The following is a 22,406-nucleotide window of genomic DNA, read 5'->3' on the forward strand; positions in this document are numbered from 1 at the left end:
CCTTTTTTACTGACCTATGACCTTGAGATGGTCTTCCTTTGATATTTAGGGGCTTTTACTTCTGAAAGTTTTGTCTGACCTTTCCCAGGGCTGTTTAATCATTGTCTTAATCTGCTTGCCCTCAAATTGGAAGATACAGGTCTAAATCCTTAGACTATTACTGAGACACACCTTTTTTCCCTGTCACTAGCTCTGTGGAAAGAGAGTTAAAACCCATACCATGTCACCTGCTTCTAGATATGCTTGCCTGCTTGGTTTTGGCATATGTTTCTCCTTGTGTTTCTGAAATGAGTCTGCTTGGTTGCTACAGAGTAATTTTTGTCAGTTTATTTTTATTGTTTATTCATTTGTTTATTTAATGTATGTTCCTTGTATTAAGCAACAGGGTTGGGGACTTCTTGATTCTGCTTTATTCTATAATCCTAACCTGGAATTCATTTGTATATTAGAAATGTCACATGGAAACGTCACATGGAAGACATAGATTGTGTTTTTGTGTAGGAAGTACATTGTAAAATTTGAAATAATATTCCTTTAAGTATCATAAAAACATCTAAAGAAACTCAGCTCTATATAAATGTAAAATGATTAAATATTAGCACCTAGATGGATAGATGAAGATATGAAAAAAATGCCATGGTTTTGGTGGTCTTTAAAAATGTTTATTTATTTATTTCAAGAGAGAAAATGAATGGCAGAGGGCCAGAGAGAAAGAGAGAGAGAGAGCGAGAGAGAGAATCCCAAGCAGCCTCTGTGCTGTCAGCTCAGAGCTCAATATGAGGCTTGATCTCATGAACGATGCCAAAATCAAGTCAGACGTTTAACCAGTTGAGTCACCCAGTTGCCCTAGTTTTGGTGTTCTTAATGTCATACTCTATATTCTATCTATTGCTTAATAGAAGTCAGTTAAAAGTCAATAAAAAGAGATCTGCTTTAACATTTGTCATCAGCCTATTATTCTAGGCCTCAAAATTATGTTTACATTTTCTCATGCCACTTTATTTATAGGAATCCACTAATGGATACACTTTTATGCCAGGTAACTTTTGATGTGTTAGAAGAATATGTTATTTTTACTTGATTTAAACCTGACCCAGTTTGTTAAGAAAGCAGGCTAGTGCATAACCTAGGGGGTTTCAAATACTCCATTAGGGGTAAACTTATTTTTTATATTTAGTGCATCAGCAAATAGAGAAAATGGCTTAGCAGAAGCATCTTTCATCTAAAACTGGTAAAGGGATCTGTATCAATATTTGCTGAAATTAGAGTATAGTGGATTAGGTCATGTATTAGGCAATGGTAATATTTATTTTAGAAATTGGTCTTCTTTGCAAAGTATAACTTTAATTGGGAGTAAGGGAGGAAAGAGTGATTATAATTCATATCAATTTTACCAGTTCTCTTGTATTATCCCAAAGCATTTATACCTTTTAAAAAAAAAACAAAACTTAAAATTTATTCAGCAGAATGCAGGCAGTCAAACCAAAGGAAAGTGATCTGAGTAGCAAGTTATCTTGCTTATAATGTGGAATGGAAGCAAATAAGCCGGAATAGAAGAAAACCACCTCTTCTTGTTGGCTGGCATAGTAGGGTCATTTAGTATTTAAATCAAGTTTAATTACTGGCAAGCTGAATTGTTCATTAATGATTTGCCTGTAGCAACACAAATAGCACATTTAACAATGTTGTGAAAATACTGTAGCACAACATCATCTTCAGTCAGGGATATTGCCTGGGAGTGCAATTTAATTTGATTTACCCAAGATCATTTATTAAGTCAATGGCAACAAAGGTTTTAAATTCTTAGCTTCTGAGTTTCTTTTTGTTGCTTCTGGTTTCCCTTTTAAAAGTGTGAACTATGCTCTCTTAAAATTATTAATCAGAATAAAGGAAACCAAATTCAAATGGAATTGAGAGGCCAGAAGGGGTAGCTCTCATACCCTAATGGTCATCCACTGTAGACCCAAACAGGAAAAGAGGTATCCTACATCCCTAACAGGAAGAAGCCTACTTTACGATTCTAGACAAATGCAAGAAGAATTTCCCTTTGCCCAGCAACAAGCTCAGCCAGTAAGAAAATATCACAACTCAGCCAATGAGCTTTGAACTCTTGCTGTCCTACAATGGACTTTAATTCAAAGCAGACTCTCCCAACTTCCTCCTTTTCTCTATAAAGTAACTTTCCCTGCTTTGATCCCCAGATATACCAATGGTTTGCCATACCTTGCATGTCCTGAATTGCAATTCCTCTGTTATTTCCAAGTAAACCCATTTAGCTGGTAAAATAAGGTTGTTTTGTTGTTGTTGTTTTGTTTTGTTTTTACTTTTAAGATTCAAGAAAACATTAATTTACGGAAAATTTTTGTAATTTCTTAACTAGCAATGGGGAAGGTTTTTTACATTTGTTATAATCACTGACTTGCTTGCTAGGATTGGTAGAAAACAAATATTATAAATATATTCTTCATATTAGCTGACTTTCTAGTATGTATTCTAATTCATGTTTTGAACTGGGTTCATATATATTACTTACAGGTCAAATAGAGAACAGTATATGAACTGTTCTAGAGCATTCAGAAAAAATTTAAATTATTTAGATATATAAGACAAAGAATTAAAAATATGTTTATTTCAAGACTTTCTATACACAATATTTGATCCAAGTTCAACGGATAACTCAGGAGTAAAAATAAATCTCCACTTAAAAGCTGACCTCTCTCTTCTTAACAGACAGTCTTGAGGGGTGCTCACAGAGTGGAGCTGTCACGGCACTGGGTTAACTGTGACATTTTGAAATGATTGTGGTTGTAGAACTTCCTGCAGGCAGTTGCTGCTTGCTTTGTTAAATTGCACACATTTTTCAGTCAAACATTTTCCTGGCTGCATCAAAGGTGTTGAGTAACTGTGTTAACCTTGGTGTGTTTTGGCAATAGGAGATCAAGTAAAAGTCAATAAATGTCTCCCATAGCCCTGATAAACTCCAAGGGCACAAGCAGAGGTGTTTATGAGCTGTAGGGGACAATTTGGTCAAGTATACGTTTTCCTTCAAATTGCTTATTGCCATTTTAGTGTTAGCAGAACATATTTTAAGTCACTTCTTTGACAGAACATATTGGTTGGCTTTGCGTAGGCTTCTGTGTTTTTATGAGACAGATGGCAATTACCCATTTTTGTGCACTGTTATCTTTTAGCTTTAAGTATCACATTTATTGGTGAACTGGACTTTACTCTAATTTTTTTTGCATTTTAAACAATCCTACCATATAACATCTCTTTATAAAGAAACATTAATGTGGGTGCCTATGAAATTATAACATTAAATGGTATAAAGGGGAAAAGACTTTTTAAAAACGGATTAAATTTTTTAATGGAGTTGCTTTCTTTGTTTCCATTTCTTTTCTGCCTTGGGATTATTTTAAAAGGATGGTCATGGGTATTACAATTGCAGGTATATCCTAACTAGAATAAATCCTCCATGTTATTCTTTTAGCTTTCCAGAGGTAAAAAAAAATTAAAAAATATAACTCAGGATTTTACTTATATTCATGGCACTCTTCTGAAAGGTACACTTTTATACAGAGGTTTAAAAAGAATATAAGAATATTAAAATCTCTAATAATATGATTTTAAAATTTAAATATGAATGAAGATAATACCTATTAGAAATAAAACAAAATCTATGATCTTTGAAGTGAATATTCAAGCTGGTATATTTTAAATGAAATAAAATACAAGGGACTAAATAGTTCATGATTCACCTCTTTCTCTCAAGTTCTTGTCACACAGAGAAAAAAAGATTTTGTTTAAATTTTGGTGTCAATTTTTGTACTTTGTTTATAGAAACTGACATGTAGTAAGTAATAATTATCTGGGGAGAGTAAAAGGGAAATTATTTAATTTATTGAAATGTACTTAAAGTAAAGCAATTTTTCCATCTATTTAGTGATTCCAAATATATTTAAACTGTTCTCAGGATTTCTGATAGGTGCAGCTTACAATACAATCTGATTTTTTTAATGCACATGTTTGTAATAATAAAGCTTGCATAACTATTTGATGAATGATCATTCACTTAGAAAGGGTAACAAAGGTTGTATGGTCCAGTTTCTAGACAGGATTGTATCTGGCTAGCCTGGACTCCAGACAATCTTTATTTTAGAATTCATAGCCTCTATTAGTGCCCTGATCAATTTCCTAAGAAGCTTCACAAGTACTTCCTTGAATCCAGTTCAGAACTGTTACAGCTCTGAGTTATTCTACAACCACTGTCTCCACTTCAAGTTCCAATCACTTTCTGATCTGTGTTTTTAATCTTTTGATTCTGGTAGGATTGTTGAAACTGTTTCACTACGGCCACAAACAACTTCCTAAAGAAGACGACGTCTTCTTTCCCTTTGTTCCTCCTTTGGCCTCGGGGACCCTGGTGTTCCCTACTGGGTCTGCCCTTTTTAGTCTCCTCCAGGGAGATTTCATCCACTGGCATGGTTTAAACTTTCACTATACTCTGTTGACTTCAGAATTTTTATCTCTATCACTGACATCTCTCTTTTGTTCCAGTGCTTGCATGATGGACATGTGCAGCAAGCATCTCAAAGTTTACATGCTGTCATGCCTAATTTGCCATTTCACTACACCTCACTTTTGCTTCAGTCATTCATTCATTATTCCCTTCCCGCAACATTCAACCTGAAGCCAGAAAGCTCTTTTTATCTCCTCTTTCCCATAACAGTACTACTAACAATCAATCAGTCATTATGTCTATCAGAAATGTTTTTCAAGTGTTTTTCAATTCTCCCTTTTCTTTTCCCTTACTTTTGCAATTACCCATTCCCTCTTGTTTGTTATAACTGCTAGGTAGTTTGTCTTTCTGCCTTTTATATTTCTTCTACTTTAAACTCTACAATAACCCCAATATTTTAATCTTTCTGAAGGATACAATTGCATCATTTTCCTGAACAAAAACTTCGGCCACTATTTTCAAGAAAAAGTACATGTTCTGTCTCCCTGGCATTGATGCCCTGCACAATCTGTTTTTACACGTCTAGGTTGAGTTGTCTCACAGCACCTCTCTTGAGGCTCCATGTCTCATCCCCAGCTATAATACACATGTTATGTTTTAAACATTTCACTCACAAAATTTTTTTAAAGTGGTGTATATTTAGTAGTTTATTGAAAAGTCACAACGCACTGGGATATAAATGTGTAAAGCTTTATAGCTTTATTTTTTCCCCCTCATCATGATCTCAAGTTTTTTCTATCAAACCATCTTGCTTCAGAAGTGTCACCTCTTTTAATGACATTGATGGGCTTCTAAAACATTAAGTAAGTTCAGTTTTCAAATAGTCTTATTTCATTTTAAGACTCAATCCTGGAGCACTGTTTTTTCATCCTCCCAGTGTAAGATAGAGCCTTGGCTCTAGTGACTTGCAGGGGGAGGTGAGGTGTGGTTTATGATCTGTTTTTCATATACCTCTCCCTGTCTGCTTCTTCCCCCTGCTGCCTCCCCCAGTGTGAGGTGGAAGAGTAAGTGGGAAAAGACAGATCTCCTTTTACTTGCTGAGGAGCAGTTTTTGGCCTCTCTTTGTTTGGCCCACTGTCCATAGGGTGCTAGTGTCTGATGGTGGCTTCAGTCTGCTCATCAACAGAGTCTCAGAAGAGCTTTCTATGTTGCCACAGTTTCTTGAAGTTTGGGAAAAATTTTCTGATTGACTTCCAGATGTTGGCATCATCACACATTTTTCTGATATGTGAGCTTCTTTCTTTCACTACTCTGGTGATCTCAAAATGATCTGCTCTCCAGGGCCAATTCTTGGGCTTGTGGACATCTGTGGGAACCAGGATTTCAAAGGAGAGTGACCTGGCCCATTCATTGCCTGGCAGTCTTCCCCTGAACCACCTCTCTCCATTTTTTTCTTCTCCTGCTTTTGGTAGTAGAGGGAGATTGGCATGTAGCCCAGATATTCCCTACATGGATAATAAGGAAACAGAATGCCTGCACTTATTTCTTATCTGTCCAGGGGAAGATTGGCAATGACACTGGCATCCCAGTGTTCGTGAGTTAGAGCTTCTCTCTCTAGCCTTTTGATAGCTTCTTTTTATAAACACTACAGTGGAGACCTCTTCTTTTCTAATCCCACACTGTCTGTTATGGTAGCCACTAGCTACATGTGGCTGTTGAGGTCTTGAAATATGATTGATTTAATTGATATGTACTGTAAGTGTACAGCACACATCAAATTTCAAACCAATATAAAAACTACATAAATTTTCTAGGTTTCAAGGTATTATATATTGAAATTTTTTGAATATTTAAATAATATGATATTAAAATTAATTCTATGTGTTCATTTTTACCTTTATTAATGTGACTATAGGAAAATTTTAAATTACATATGGCTTGCATTACATTGTTTTTATTATTGAAAGAGAGTGAAAGCTCAAGGGGGGGAGGGGCAGAGAGAGAGGGAGAGAGAGAGAGAATCCCAAGTAGACTCTACACTATCTGCAGACCCCAATGCAGTACTTGAACCCAAGAATCATGAGTCACGACCTGAGACAAAGTTAGACGCTTAACTGACTGAGCCACCCGAGCACCCCTTGCATTATATTTCTGTTGGATAATGCTGATATAGGAGATAGGGAATGTCAATTAACCTCTGCAGGAAACTACTATGATAATTTAGATATACAATGATAATTTAGAATGTGGATACCTAGTGTCTGTTGTTTTTAGCTTTTGATTGTCACTTACAAATTAGAGACCACAGGAATAATCCTACCAACAGTAGCATAGAAATTTGTTCTTTTTAAAATCTATTGAAAAGTTTTCCTCTGCTTATACTATTAGTCCTGAAAACATGGGTCAAAAATTGATTTGATCCATATATTGGGCCATCTGTTTATACCACCTAAGTTACAATATTAGGTAAAAGCCAAGGAGATATTTTTTAATTGAAGTCCCAATGAACACTGAAGTGAACAGGAATGTAATGAAATTATACTACAATGAAAATCAACCAAGGTTATGGATAGAAATTATTATATTATTAGGAAATTTTGTGGTAAATTTTGATGAAATGGTACAAATTGTTTCCATCATGCTTGTTAGTATTACTAAAATATTCCAATTATTTCTCTAAAGTAATCTAAAAATACATCCTATACTGCAATTCAGTTTGACTTCGTCTTAAGCACAACTTACTGCATTAAAAAACCATTGTTTAAATCTATTTTTGTGAATGAGGTGATAGGTTATATCACTAAATAAAATGAACATGATTTCTTTTTTTAAAGTTAAAATGAAAATGTTCTAATCATTTGTAAATATAGGTTATCATTAACTACAGAATTATAAGAACTTATCTTTTTAGAAAGCCATAGAGAATTGTAACAAGAACAGCAAACTCTTATCAAGGTAACCTCTATTCCCTTATTATAGTCATTATGAAATATTTAAACACTTACTTAAAATGAAGTTGTCCTTTTCCTTCTGCCTAGATGTCATATCTTCTTGGTGAAAGAAATGTCTAAAAATACTCTCCTTCTCTATCTAATTGAGTGTATATGAGAGTATGTCATAATTGGTATTCTGATTGCACTCAGATTCCTCATCATACCCATTTTTGTTTCAATACTGTCATTATCATAGTTTTACATTATCATACTTAAAGCGTTTATGATATATGCAGAGAAAGTTGTAAAAGATGAGAGTTGTAATTGCAGGTCTTAGAAAAAAATATACATGAGAGTTTCTGAGAAGGACATTTAACCATGAAATAATAAAAATAGAAATAACTAATAATCATAAATGACACTCTAAACAAGGAATGTAAAGATGGCCTTTCAAATCCAAAATGAAGACATTTAAAATGTTAATATTATTGATCTAATCTATGTTATCTATCTTACACTATTGGAAAGTTCTTATACTTTTAAATTTCAACTGGATTTCAGATAAGAAGCATGAGAAATGAGAAAAGTTTAGGTTTTGCTTTTTGTTTCTCTTGAAGGATTTATACTCTAATGGAAGATTCTTTGGAAAACTAAAGCACATGATTAAGGCAGCTCTGTCACTCTTTTCCAGCTGCTATTTTGAGCTAACTGCTGACCACAACACCCACTGCTTAACATTGTCATTTTTTTGAAAATTTTTAATGTTTTATTTATTTATGAGAAAGAGAGAGACAGGGTAAGCAGGGGACGGTCAGAGTGAGAAGGAGATACAGAATCTGAAGCAGGCTCCAGGCTTTGAGCTAGCTGTCAGCACAGAGCCCGAGGTGGGGCTCAAACCCACGAACCATGAGATCATTTCTATTTGAACTGAATATTTCCAAGAAAGCTAAAATCACTTTAAAATCGGTATAATTTAAAAAACAAGTATAAAGACTTTGTTCACAGTAATCCACACACACATATATACCACGTACACATATATATAAATAAATATATATGAACATTTTTTTCAAAACAAAAATTAGATTTTGATCAATTCTGAGAAATAGACCAAAATTGTTCATAAGGCAAAATACTATAGGCTTGAGCATTTGTTTGAATTTGGATAAACAAGATAAAATATTGTAGTATAGAATCAGAGACATTAAAATACAGAAAAAAATAAATAAGATGAAATTACATGACCTCTTAATATCTATACGAGGGCCATCCAAAATCAGGAACAAAAAACTTATGAAAACCACTGAGTTTTACAGATATCTAAGATTGAGAGGTCTATAATTATTATATACTATCTTCAATTTTCAATTACTTACCAAATAAATATCCAGACTGTTTTATATGTCCTTGATTAACCTAAATGTCTTAAAATGGTACCTCCTCTTGAGGCTCATTAAATAGTAAAAAAAATTATAATTTATGATGTAATTTAGCCTTGTCTCAGAAAAATCTTTAAAATGGGATAAAATACTTATTTGAGAGAAATAGTAATTGATGTTTCTTCAAGATAGATGATTTATTAGATTTTATTATTTATTTTTATTACTATTTTATTTCCAATCTTTACTTGAACAAATTTATATCTCAGGTTGACAATCCTTTGGAGGTGGTTGACAAAGATGTGCCTCCTGTTTATGTGTATATAGATTGGAGAAGAGGCAAATATGGATTGGATATCAGAATTTTATTCATAAGGGACAGATTTAATAATAATCCTTTTTAGTCAAAAGCAAACAAACCTAACTTCTCACTGTTATAGCACAAAGTGCAGATTTCCTGGTGGCAGCAGCTCAAGGAACAGACCTCTAGAATCTGTATTTTTAAAATGGTCTCCAGGTAAAGCTGATGTAGCCAGTTAAAACCAGTCCTCAATGCATTCTGGGAAATCAGTCCTGGAAGTGCTTTACATTCTAGCCTTAGTGAAAGAAGTGGTTCAGGAGAAATTTACACCTAAGATTTTGTTTTCTGCCTTGACATTTATGGAGTATATTTTAATATACTACCTAATCTTAGTTGGTGACTTCAAAAGCTTGTGTTAATATTTTGTTTTAGTTTTATATATTCAGTGATATTCTCCTCATGCTTGATAGAATATGCCTTCTTGTTTCTGGAATGCTTTGAAATCAACCAGGTTAATTTAGATGCTTGAAAATATTTACAAGCAAATAATAGCTTCTGTATTTAAAAAGATATAATCAATTCCAACTTGGAAATGTTAATAATCTTTTTCCTCTTCTCTAGCTCCACTATTTCCTAGATAATTCTAACAATCTCCTAAGAAACCTTTTACCTCTAGTATTTAATTATTTATAATTGTTGATCACAGAGTGTCTTCCTGTGGGGTGTTGAGGAGAGGGAACCGATCTCTTTTGCTCAGTAAAAAATCCAGCCTTCATAGCATGGCACTCACAAACTTTAAATTTTTTTTAAATGTTTTTATTTATTTCTAGGAGAGAGAGATAGAGATAGCATGAGCAGGGGAGGGTCAGAGAGAGAGGGAATCTCAGACTCTGAAACAGACTCCAGGCTCTGAGCTGGCAGTCAGCACAGAGCCCGACGCGGGGCTCGAACCCACGAACCGCGAGATCATGACCCAAGCAAAAGTCGGACGCTTAACCAACTAAGCCACCCAGGCGCCCCACTCATAAACTTTAAAAGTGCCTTCTGATCCTGCCAGAAAGAGGTTTCTCCTTACTCCCATATAATATTTTGAAAGTACATAGAATTTTAAGTAATCACATTATATTGTAGTTATTAGTTTACATACACTATGTGAACCAGAAATGAGCATCGCTGTAATAGAATTATTTTTAGGTCTTAAGTAAAATACAAATCAAAGACAAGAATATAGACTTCATGATGTCCACTGATTATATACCATCATGGTCTAAGTTTAGTTTGAAGAATTTGATTTCACAAAAAGTTCATTTGTTTCAGTGTTACAAGACAGGCTCCATTCTTCTCCCAATTTCACAATTCCTCCTCATTGAAACTGATCCAGTTAATTGCTAGGGAGACTTAAGGTGAATGTAATCTGAAGGCCCTTAATATTATCATCTTACTTGCTATTCCCTTAACTTTCAGGCAGATTGATATATAATAATTTGAAGACATTGAAATGCCTATTTTGCATATGGTTTACGGGAAGTTACCTCCTGTTTTACATTAGAGAAGACAAAACACTATGGAAGATTAAAATAAAGATTACAGTTGAGAGATCAATAAAATAAAAGGTCTTTAAAAAAGAAATAAAGCTATTATGCAAACATAAAGTCCTTTTAGGTAGAGGTAAGATTTGAAAGGTTTTCTTTCCATCTGTATTCCTTCCATTTTCCTTCCATTCTGTTTAAATCCCAGGACTGTGCATGATTTATATCACATTAAAGAGTTAATATTAGGTTTCTAATTTCTGAATACCTTAAAGAGAAAGACTATAGACTACTTATCTTTGAATATTCCTAAAGATGTAATTCCCAAAATGCAGCAGTCAGGCTTTTGGTGAATAAATGTTTGTTGACTGACTATAATCTTTAAAAAAAAATCACAATTTTAATCTTATCTATTTATTAGCAACTACTTGACTTATTACATAATATTTTATGACCATATTCCTCAAGTTATATCAGAAATCTCTGAAGCAGATTAGAAGGCTGAAGCCTTTCAAAAAATGATTTAGGACTTTTGTTTTTGACAATAGTGAAATGAGTAATCTGGATCAATTCTTCCAGTAAGAATAAAAGAGTCTGAAAAAATTTGTAAGATATCTTAAAATCATTGAAGTTGTCACACATTATTTAGGAGGAGTTGTTAAGATGACAGAATAGTAGGGGGACTCTGGGCTTGTCTCATTCCTGGAACACAGCTAGATCAACATCAAACCATTTTGAACATCTGGGAAATCCATTTGAGGATTAAGAGAACAATCTGCGCAACTTGAGGAAGAGAATGTGACAGGTAGGTGTTGTAGAGAAGAGATTTCAGGGAGAGAAAGGCCATAGTGCTGTAGAGGGTTGGGAGATCTTTTCACACAGAGAGGAGAAAGGGGGAGAGAGAGCAGTGCATTTGTGCAAAAAAAGCACTCTCCCTAAATGATTAATGGGAAAATCATGAGGAACTATCACAAGTTTTTGAAAACAGTAGAGCTGAAATTCTGAGTTTTTGGAGGTCTGTACCATTTGTTGGAATAGACCCAGTAATGTGGCAGTGCTCCTGGAAAGAAGCAAGGGAGACCCAAAATGCACAACAGACAGCGTGGTGTGGAGATCCCCTGGGTCCGACTGGGAGAGAACATTCCTTTTCCTGGAATGCATTTACAAGAGCGTATTTTGCAGATTTTTCCTGTGTATCGCCATAAACTCTAGACACCTCTGCGGCTGTGAGACTCCTTTTCTGGTACAAAATGGCACGAGGCACAATTCTGTAGAGCTCTCCTCTGGAGGAAGGGATGGTCTGTGCCTTGCTGGGTCCTTTAAGATTTGAAGTTTTGAATCCCTGTCATATGCCAGAGATAAAACAGGAGAGCGGTTGTGTCGGATGTGTGGATGGCCCAGGCATAGAGGGGTTGAGAGCCAAAATCTGACAGAAGCCTGGGACACAGGAAGGGAGACTGTTTATTTGAACAAATTATAGCTGAGAACTTCCCTAATCTTGGGAACAGCAACAGCAACAAAGACTAAAAAGAAACAGAGACCATCAACAGGGACAGCAATTTTACAGGTAATACAATGGCACTAACTTCATATCTATAATAATTACTCTGAATGTATATGGACTAAATGCTCTAATCAAGAGACATAGGGTATCAGAATGGATTAAAATTCAAGACCCATCAATATGCTGACCACAAGAGACTCATTTTGGGCCCAAAGTTACCTCCAGCTTGAAAGTGAGGGGATGGAATCATTTACTGTGCTAATAGACATCAAAAGAGAGCTGGGGTATCCACACTTACATCAGATAAACTAGATTTCAAATGAAAGACTGCAACAAGAAATGAAAAAGAGAACTATATCATAATAAAGAAGTCTATCCATCAAGAAGGTCTAACGATTGTAAATATTTAGGCCTTTAACTTGGAAGCAGCCAAATATATAAATCAATTAATAACAACTTAAAGATTTTATTGATAATAATACAATAATAGTAGGGGACTATTAACACCTACATAGAAAAATGGACAGATCATCTAAACAGAAAATCAACAAGGAAACAATGGTTTTGAATGACACAATGGACCAGATGGACTTAAGAGATATATTCAGAAAATTTCACCCTAAAGAAACAAAATACACATTATTTTCAAGTACATGTGGAACATTCTCCAGAATAGATCACATACTGGGTCATAAATCAGGCTTCAATCAGTACAAAAAGATTGAGATCATACCATAAATATTTTCAGACCACAATGCAATGAAATTTGAAGTGAAACACAAGAAAAACATTGGAAAGGCCACCAATACATGGAGGTTAAAGAACATCCTATTAAAGGATGAATGGCTTAACCAGTAAATTAAAGAAGAAATTTTTAAAAAATACATGGAAGCCCATGAAAATGAAAGAAAGGCAATCCAGAAACTTTGGGATGCAGCAAAAATGGTCATAAGAAGGAAGTATACAACAATTCAGACTTTCCTCAAGAAGGAAGAAATATCTCAAATACACATTACCTTTCACCTAAAAAAGCTTTATTAGCAAATAAAGCCCCAAACCAGCAAAAGAAGGGAAATAATAAAAATTATAACATGAATAAGTGATATAGAAGTTTAAATAGAGTAGAACAGATAAACAAAACTAGAATCTGACCTCTTGAAAGAATTAACAAAATTGATAAACCCCTAGCCAAATATAACAAAAATAAAAGAGAAAAGACCCAAATAAATAACATCATGAATGTAAGAGGAGAAATCACAATCAACACCACAGAAATGCAAACAGTTATGAGAGAATATTATGAGCAATTATATGTCAACAAATTGGGCAATTCTGCAAGAAAGGGATAAATTCCTAGAAACATAGATACGACTAAAATGGAAACAGGAAAAAATATAAAATTTGCACAGACCCATAATTAGTAAAGAGATTGAATCAGTAATAAAACATCTCCTAAGAAATAAGACTCCAGGATCGGATGGCTTCCCAGGGGAATTCTACCAGATATTGAAAGAATAATTAATATGTATTCTTTTGAAACTGTTAAAAAAAATAGAATTGGAAGGTAAACTTCCAAACTCATTCTAAAAGGCCAGCACTACCTTGATTCCAAAACCAAAGGCCCCACTTAAAAGGAGAATTACAGACCAATCTCACTGATGAACATGGATGCAAACATTCTCAACAAGATACTAGCAAAATGAATCCAACGGTATATATTAAAAAAATTATTCACCAGGATCAAGGGACTGATTCTTGGGATGCAGTGGTGGCTGCACAGTGAAGGAAACAAGCAACAAAACTGCAACGTATCCTATGAGATGGGGGAAGATATTTGTAAATCACATCTCAGACAAAGGGCTAGTGTCCAAAATCTATAAAGAATTTATATTACCAAGAATAAATAATCCAACTTAGTAATGGCTAAAAGGCAAGAGACACTTCTCTAAAGAAGACATACAAATGGCTAACAGATACATGAAAAGATGCTCAACATCACTTATCATCAGTGAAATACAAATGAAAATGACAATGAGATGACACCTCACACCTGTCAGAATGGCTATAAACAACAACTCAGGAAACCACAGATGTTGAGAATGCAGAGAAAGGGGAACACTTTTGTACTGCTGGTGGGAATGCAAACTTGTGCAGCCACCCTTGAAAACAGTGTGGATTTTTCTCAGAAAGTTAAAGATAGAACTATCCTACAACCCAGCAATTGTACAAGTAGGTATTTGTCCAAAGGATACAAAAATACTGAACCAAAGGGACACATGAACTCCAATGTTTATAACAGGAGCATTATCAACAATAATGAAATTGTGGAAAGAGCCCAAATGTCTATCGAGTGATGAATGGATAAACAAAATGTGGTGTGTATACACACACACACACACACACACACACACACACACACACAGTAGAATACTACTCAGCCATCAAAAGAATGAAATCTTGCCATTTGCAACAGCATGGATGGAACTGGAGGGTATTATGCTAAGTGAAATTAGTCAGAGAAAGACAAATATATGATTTCACTCATATGTGGAATTCAAGAAATAAATCAGATGAACATAGGGAAGGAAAGGAAAAATAAGATAAAAAGGAGGCAAACCATAGGAGACTCTTTAAAAATTTTTTAATGTTTATTTATTTTTGAGAGAGATAGAGGGAAAGAAAGAGCATGAGTGGGGAAGGGGCAGAGAGAGAGGGGGATACAGAATCTGAAGCAGGTCCTAAGTTCTGAGCTGTTAGCACAGTGCCTGACATGGGCTTGAACTCATGAACTGTGAGATCATGACCCGAGCCAGAGCTAGATGCTCTACTGACTGAGCTACCCTGGTGCCCCAAGAGACTCTTACATACAGAGAACAAACTGAGGGTTGCTGGAGGGGTGTTGGTGACGGGATGGGCTACATGGGTGATGGACATTAAGGAGAGTACTTGCTGCGATGAGCACCAGGTGTTATATGTAAGTGATGAATCACTAAAATCTACCCCTGAAACGATTATTATACTATATGTAACTAACCTGAATTTAAATAAAATCTTGGAAGGAAAAAAAATACATTATTTAAATTTAAAAAAATCATGGAAGTTGTGAGAAGATGGTGAAAAGCTCAATAAAATAAACTAGCAGCTTGGCAAGCATGACTAATATAAAAGAAGAGGGAAGAAAGACAATATTAGGAATACAAAAGAGGAAATAAGTATAGATACAGAGCAGATATAAAAAAATTTAGAATATACCATTATCAGCTTACAACAATACATTTGAAAATTGATCAGAAAGTGAAAATTTGTGGGAAGGTATAAAATAATAAAATTTGAGAAGCTAAATAGAATAATTAGTGTAGAAGAAACAAAAATGGATACTAAATACCAGCCATTACTTTCCACCTCTCCTACTGTCAAATGCGTATTGTCTTTGAGCTCTGATACTTGCTCTTATTCCTGCCTACGTGAAACTCTCATCTACATGACCTTTTGTTTTTATTTTAAAAAATTATTTATCACATGATTTTCATATGGCAGAACACACCTCACAATTTAAGTCTAAGCTCAAGTATAATTAAAGAAATTTCATCTGGCTGTATTTTCTAATTTTGTACTACTCCTATTGTCAGATCTTTCTTCATTGAATTGAAGTGTTTGGTTTTCTTCACAGCCCTTGACATTATTTGAAGTTATGTTACCTTTTTAACTTATCTGTTTCTTTACTTATATGTCATGTCTTCTCTACTACAAATAGTGTCACAAAAGCAGGGCCTCAGAAGTCTTTTCCATTATATCCCCAGAGTATACTCTGGTACATAGTAAGTGCTCATCAAATACTGATTTATTGAATTAATTTCAATTAAAGTAGGAAATAAAATTAGTATTCTTGATAAAGCTGCCATGATTAGAGTGGAGATCCTAGCCGATGACATAAAACAAAGAACAGTAACAGTGGATATAAATGGTGAGAAAAATCATCCCACAATCAATCGTGGGATAAAAATAATTCTTTGCATTAGTATTTATTGTCAGCTAAGAAAAAACATAAAGAATTAATCAAAAGCTATTGAAACTAGTAAAAGAGTTTGTCAAGATGAAAAGGTACAAATCAACACACATACAAAATCAATTTTTCTTATATAGTAATGATAATAAATTAAGAAATACAGTGAAAAGCATGGCATTCTCAATAGCAACAAATATTCTAAGAGTCAGCCTAACAAGAAATGTACAAGAATTTTGTGGAAAAAACTGAGAAGTCTATTGACTGATATAAAAAGTCCTAAATAAATATAGAGGTATTCTATCATTACAGATAGAATAATGACACTCACTATTTTAAGAATTCCTTACATTAATCTGTATGATCAATTCAATTCCAAGAAAAGTCAGAACAATATTAATCACATGACTTGAAAGCTGATTCTAAAATTCACATCAATAATAAATATGCACCAATAGCCAAAGTAAAGAACAAATAAACTTGGTGGTTGGTAAGCATGCTCTACTGAAACCTAATATTTTGTAAAACTATAATTGTAGTTTTTTTGAAAGCAACTATGTACACGTATGAGTCTGAAAATAACTCATCAAAATATGGAGATTGAGTAAAAAATGAAGATAGATTTTTTCGTTTTTATTTATTTTTGAAAGAGAGACAGAGGGCAAGCGGGGAGGGGCAGAGAGAGAGGGAGACACAGAATCTGATGCAGGCTCCAGGCTCTGAGCTGTCAGCACAGAGCCCATCTCAGGGCTTGAACTCATGGACTGTGAGATTCAGACCTGAGCCCAAGTTAGACACTTAATTGACCATCCAGGTGCCCCATGAAGACAGATGGTATTTAAAGAGGTATCTAATAGAATGGTCGTTGCCAGAAGCTGAAGAGAGGGGAAAATGGGGAGTTGTGTTTCAATTGGTGTAGAGTTTCAATCATGCAAGATGGAAAAGTTCTGGAGACCTGCTGTACAACAATGTGCACTTGGTCTATAATATTGTACTGTACATTTAAAAATTTAAAAGGGTAGACTTCATGTTATGTGTTTTTTACCACTATGAAAAATAATCTAATAATGACTCCTAGAAATTTTTAATCACAACTCCTTAACTACTGCATCTTGAGAAAGACTGCTTACTTAATTATTTATCGGGACTTGATGGTTTATTTGGAGGCAAATTCAATTACTACCTGACACCTTAATTACTATGAGTGTGCTTTGCTCTCTGTTACTACTAAAAGGGAACTTAACTTTCTATGGATAATCTGGCACATGTGTAAAGGGTTTCTGTGTATTCTTTGAGACCATAGATGATCCATAGTGTTATGTATGTGTAAAATATCTGAGTTAAAATATAATGACTGATAATCAATACACTTTATTTTTAATTAACATTTATTTATTTTTGAGAAATAGAGAGAGGATGAGCAGGACAGGGATAGAGAGAGAAAGACAGAATTTGAAGCAGGCTCCAGGCTCTGAGCTGTCAGTAGAGAGCCCGATGCGGAGCTCCAACCCATGAACCATGAGATAATGATCTGGGCTGATGTGGGACGCTTAACCAACACTACACCAATTAATTAGGTACCCCTAATTAATACATTTTAAAGTCAAACTTCAGACTCTAACTGAAGGAGTTTTATTTGTTGAAGTACTAAGTTAATTTTTAAATGCATTTATTTATCTAGATGATAACTTAATATGACCTAAAGTTATTTAAAATTCTAGAGAAATAACTTTTTTAGGAATTACACAAATGAAACTGCAACTAATATTGTATTTATGGTCCAGCATACTTTCATATTAAGACTACCAAATCTTAAATCAATGCTTAACCTGAACATAATTCCTAACCCATAAATCGGCTTTTTCTTGTTCCTTTAATTATTGAATTCTTCATTAATATTTAATTATCAACTTCAAAAGACCAATAATAATGTGCTGACTTCTTAGTTTAAAATGGTGGAGTAAGTTTGATGATTTCTCTTGTGCTTTTAGAAATCTCAAACCTACAAGGCGTATTAGAAACAAAAATGCATGTTTAACTTTCATAAAACAAGGAGTTCTCTAAAACTCCAAACCACATTAAGGGGATCATGTGATTTTTATCTTTCATTCTGTAATGTGGTATGTCACATTGATTGATTTCCATATGTTGAAGTATCCCTGCATCCCAAGGTTAAGTCTCACTTGGTCATGGTATATGATCTTTCTAAATTTTTAAAATATATGTATATATATTTTATTTTTGAGAGATAGAGCATGAGTAGGGCAGAGGCAGTGAGAGAGGGAGACATAGTCTGAAGCAGGCTCCAGACTCTGAGCTGTCAGCGCAGACCCTAATGAGGGGCTTGAACCCACAAACCATGAGATGATGACCTGAGTTGAAGTCAGACACTTACCCAACTGAGCCACCCAGGCACCCTGTGCCAGGTATATAATCTTCTTAATGTGCTGTGGATTTGATTTTTGCTATTATTTTGTTGAGGAGTTTTGCATCTATCTATCAGGGATATTGCCCTGTAGTTTCCTTGCAGTAGTTTTTTCTAGCTTTGGTATCAGGATAACGTCCTTATAAAACAAATTTGGAAGTGTTTCCCCTTCAGCATTTTGGAAGAGTTTGAGGATGATTGGCATTGATTCTTCTTTAAATGTTTGGTAGAATTCTACAGTAGAGCCATTTTGTCCTAGGTTTTTCCCTGTTGGAAGGTTTGTTTACTGATTCACTCTTCTTGCTAGTTACAGGTCTGTTCAGATTTGTTTTTCCTCATGATTCAGTCTTGCTAGATTGTATGTTTCTAGGAAATTATCTATTTCTTCCAGGTTGTCTAACTCATAGGTGAGTAATTGCTCATAGTAATTTCTTATGATTTTCTTTTTTCATTTTGTGGCATTAGTCATAATTTTTTTCATTTTTGATTTTATTTATTTGAGTTTTATTTCTTTTGTATTTGTCTAACTAAAGGTTTGTCAATTTTGTTAATGTTTTTAAATAAAACTAATTTTAGTTTTATTGTTTTTTTCTATTTTTCTATTTCTTTTATTTCTACTCTAATCTTTTTTTTTTTTTAAGTTTATTTGAGAGAGAGAAAGGGAGTACAGTCATGTAGAGGAAGGGAAGAAGGGGGTGGAGAGAATCCCAAGCAGACTTTGCACTGTCAGCACAGAGCCTGACAGAGGGCTAAAAATTCAAGAACCATGAGATCATTACCTAAGCCAAAAAGTTGGGTGCTTAACCAACAGAGCCACCCAAATGCCTTTCTACTCTAATTGTTATTATTTTCTTTTCTCAGACAATTTAGGGTTAGTTTGTTGTTTTTCTATTGTTTTGAGGCGTAAAGTTAAGTTGTTTATTTGAGATCTTTTTTTAGTGTAGGTGTTTACTTAAACTTCCCTCTCATATAAATTTCCTTTCTAGTATGGCTTTTGTTGCATCCCATAAGTTTGGCATATTGTGTCTTCAATTTCATTTGTCTCAATATTTTCTAATTTTCCTTTCGATCTCTTCCTGACCCTTTGGTGGTCAAGCTAAATGAGCTAGAGAGGAAGTAGGCTAGATCAATGATAGTGTGTGTGTGTGTGTGTGTGTGTGTGTGTGTGTATGGACTCAAGACCTATAGTGTATGATGTTATATTCATTTCCACTGTGCATCAGTAGAAATCAACTAGGCATAGCCTATTTAACATAAATGATTGCCGACATAAAATTATCTAATCCATATGCAGTAAATCTTCCTAATATACACATTACTCACACACTTGCTCTTTTGAAATGGTGAGAAACACTTACACTGTGCCTTAATCTCTAGAAAGATGCTTGCAAAGTTTCTTATAGGTGTGGACACTCACCCTCTTACTTATGAGATAATCACTGTGCATTGATCCAGGATGAGGGATTTTCATGCCACCAAACAGGTGATCAACCAACCAACCAACCAATCAACCAACCAATCAACCAACCAACCAACCAACTAGGGTTATTGTGTTGGCGTGAGTGATTCATTTTGAATATCAAAGGGATATTGATATTGATATATTATTGTTGCTAATAATATATCAGGAATATTACTATTTGGAACACAGGTGATTCTCTGTGTACCTTGTGTTAAGTTTCATGTTGTGCAAGATAGAAAACATTATCATAACACCAAAGCAAGGAAACTATTGAAGGTTCATCTCTTTCATGAATAAAGGTTTGACTTGCTTTGCAAAATACAGAATCCCAATCAGCTGAGGTGTTGATTTTGAGGCAATAAAGATGTCACAAATATCAACTATGTGACCCATTACAGAGCTGTAACTTGAGGAAGTTTTGCATATTTTACTTCCTTATTTTCCTCTCTCATTTTTCCTCTTTTGATTTAATGATATTGTTCATGGTCACTTTACAATAGCTTTTGGTTTTCAGAATATTCAAATGTACAGGTTGCTGAATTTGAGGACTAATTAACATTGCCAAAGGATAGACACTATGACTACCACTCATAGAAATGGATATAATGATTGTTAGATTTTTGTCTCTCATTCTTAGGGAGTAGGTGAGACTGACCTTGCTGTGTGAAAGGTAGTTGCATCTTGTAGAGCAAAAGTATTATTTTATTGTAATTGTATTGAAGGTCAAATATATGAGGAAGAGTGTTTATAAATGCTAACTAAAGGGGTTGATTGACTCAGTTTTTAAGCTATCATTCCTCAGACCCAACCTTTCCCGTCAGAACTTTCCTCTGTGATGGCTGGCCTAAGACTCTTCAAGTTACATTTTGTCTTTGCTCACTGGCTTTCTGTTAGATTTTTCCAATGGGATAGAAAAAAGGAATTTGAAAGGTAGGAAAAGAGGGAAGGAAGTTACTACTTCCTATTTAATTGTTCCCATCAGCAATTTCCATCAATTGATTTTTGTCAAAGAACAGCAGAGCTTGAATTCCAGCAGGAGTTGCTTGCAATTTCTGACTTTTCTCACACTTCCTGGAGCCTTCCACATCCCTCCACCTCTGCAATTCCAACCACAATTAGGCTCCCTTCTCTTGAGCAGACTGAATCCCTGCTCCCCAGGTCCTTCCTTAAAGAACCTGAGATAGCACTTGCTTTTGGACAGCATTTGTTCCTCAGAGATGTAGGTCTCAATTCTGGGATGGATGCCCTTCTTCAGAGCTCTGAAAGTACCAGCAGAAATTGGGTAATGCCTTCTCAAAGGTCTGAATCCAGCTCCATGTGACCCCTTCTGCAAGCTTCTCCAAGCTTCCAAGTTTAGATAGCCTTAATTTCATCCCTTTGTCTCTCAATCCTAAGGACAATAGCTGCTTTCTGCCCATATTATCTAAATCTCATCTTGGTACTTTTTGCTCTTTTAGTCCTAAATACTCACTTACACAACAATTTATAACACATTATTTCCGTTAAAATAAGTAGGTTTTTTTCTTCCAGTGGACACTGCTTATTACAATCAGTTACTTAGAAGGATCTGTTTAGTCTTCTACTATGTTTGCAGATCTATTTTATTTTCAATTCTGTCATTTTTAATATTGGCCCAATATAATTTTGCACATATACATTTAGAATTATTGTTTACATTTTTCATTTTTTCCCTGGTGGGAATATGTTTCTTCCCTCGTAATATTTTTCCCTATAAAATTCTGTGCCATTTTTTCTTTAAAATGAATTGCTACTAGGTTTTTACATCATAATGTGAAAATATAAATTTTAGAAAGAAGGCACAATACATTTGGTACTATTTCATCAAAGTTGTTATAAAATAAGAGCATGGATCATTATGTATGGTTAGAACAATTTCAAATAAAAAGTTCAAACGACTTTTAATATGTGGTCACTTGTCAGTTCTTGCAGCTACATCATGGTAGGGAACTTAAGGTTGGTATATTTATTTTGCACTTAGAATGCTTTAAGATACATTTCATGTATTGGGTTCTATAACACTGAGCACATCCTTGTCAATATCTATTTGCTGTGTGGTACTAGAATAGGAGCATTCTACAAGTTTTAGGTTCATCAAAACTTCCTGTACAATTTTTGAATTAATGGATCACAGAGTTCATTGGGAATAATGCTTCTATAATTGAGCTCTCATATTTATTATTATTGTATTATTTCTATTTCTCTATTCCCTTGCTTTCAACCTTTCTGTATCTTTATGTATAAGGACTTTTAAAGTTTTGTTATTTTCTCTCATTTCAATTAGCGTTGAGAATAAAAGGAGGTTACCAGCTTTCCATTTTGAAATCAAATTCCAAATGAATTTAATACTGCTTCCCCCTCTTCCCATTTAATTAATGATTATGATTCTATAG

This window comes from Crocuta crocuta, unplaced genomic scaffold (assembly GCF_008692635.1).
Source record: "Crocuta crocuta isolate KB4526 unplaced genomic scaffold, BGI_CrCroc_1.0 scaffold120, whole genome shotgun sequence".
In the NCBI taxonomy this organism is placed as follows: Eukaryota; Metazoa; Chordata; class Mammalia; order Carnivora; family Hyaenidae; genus Crocuta; species Crocuta crocuta.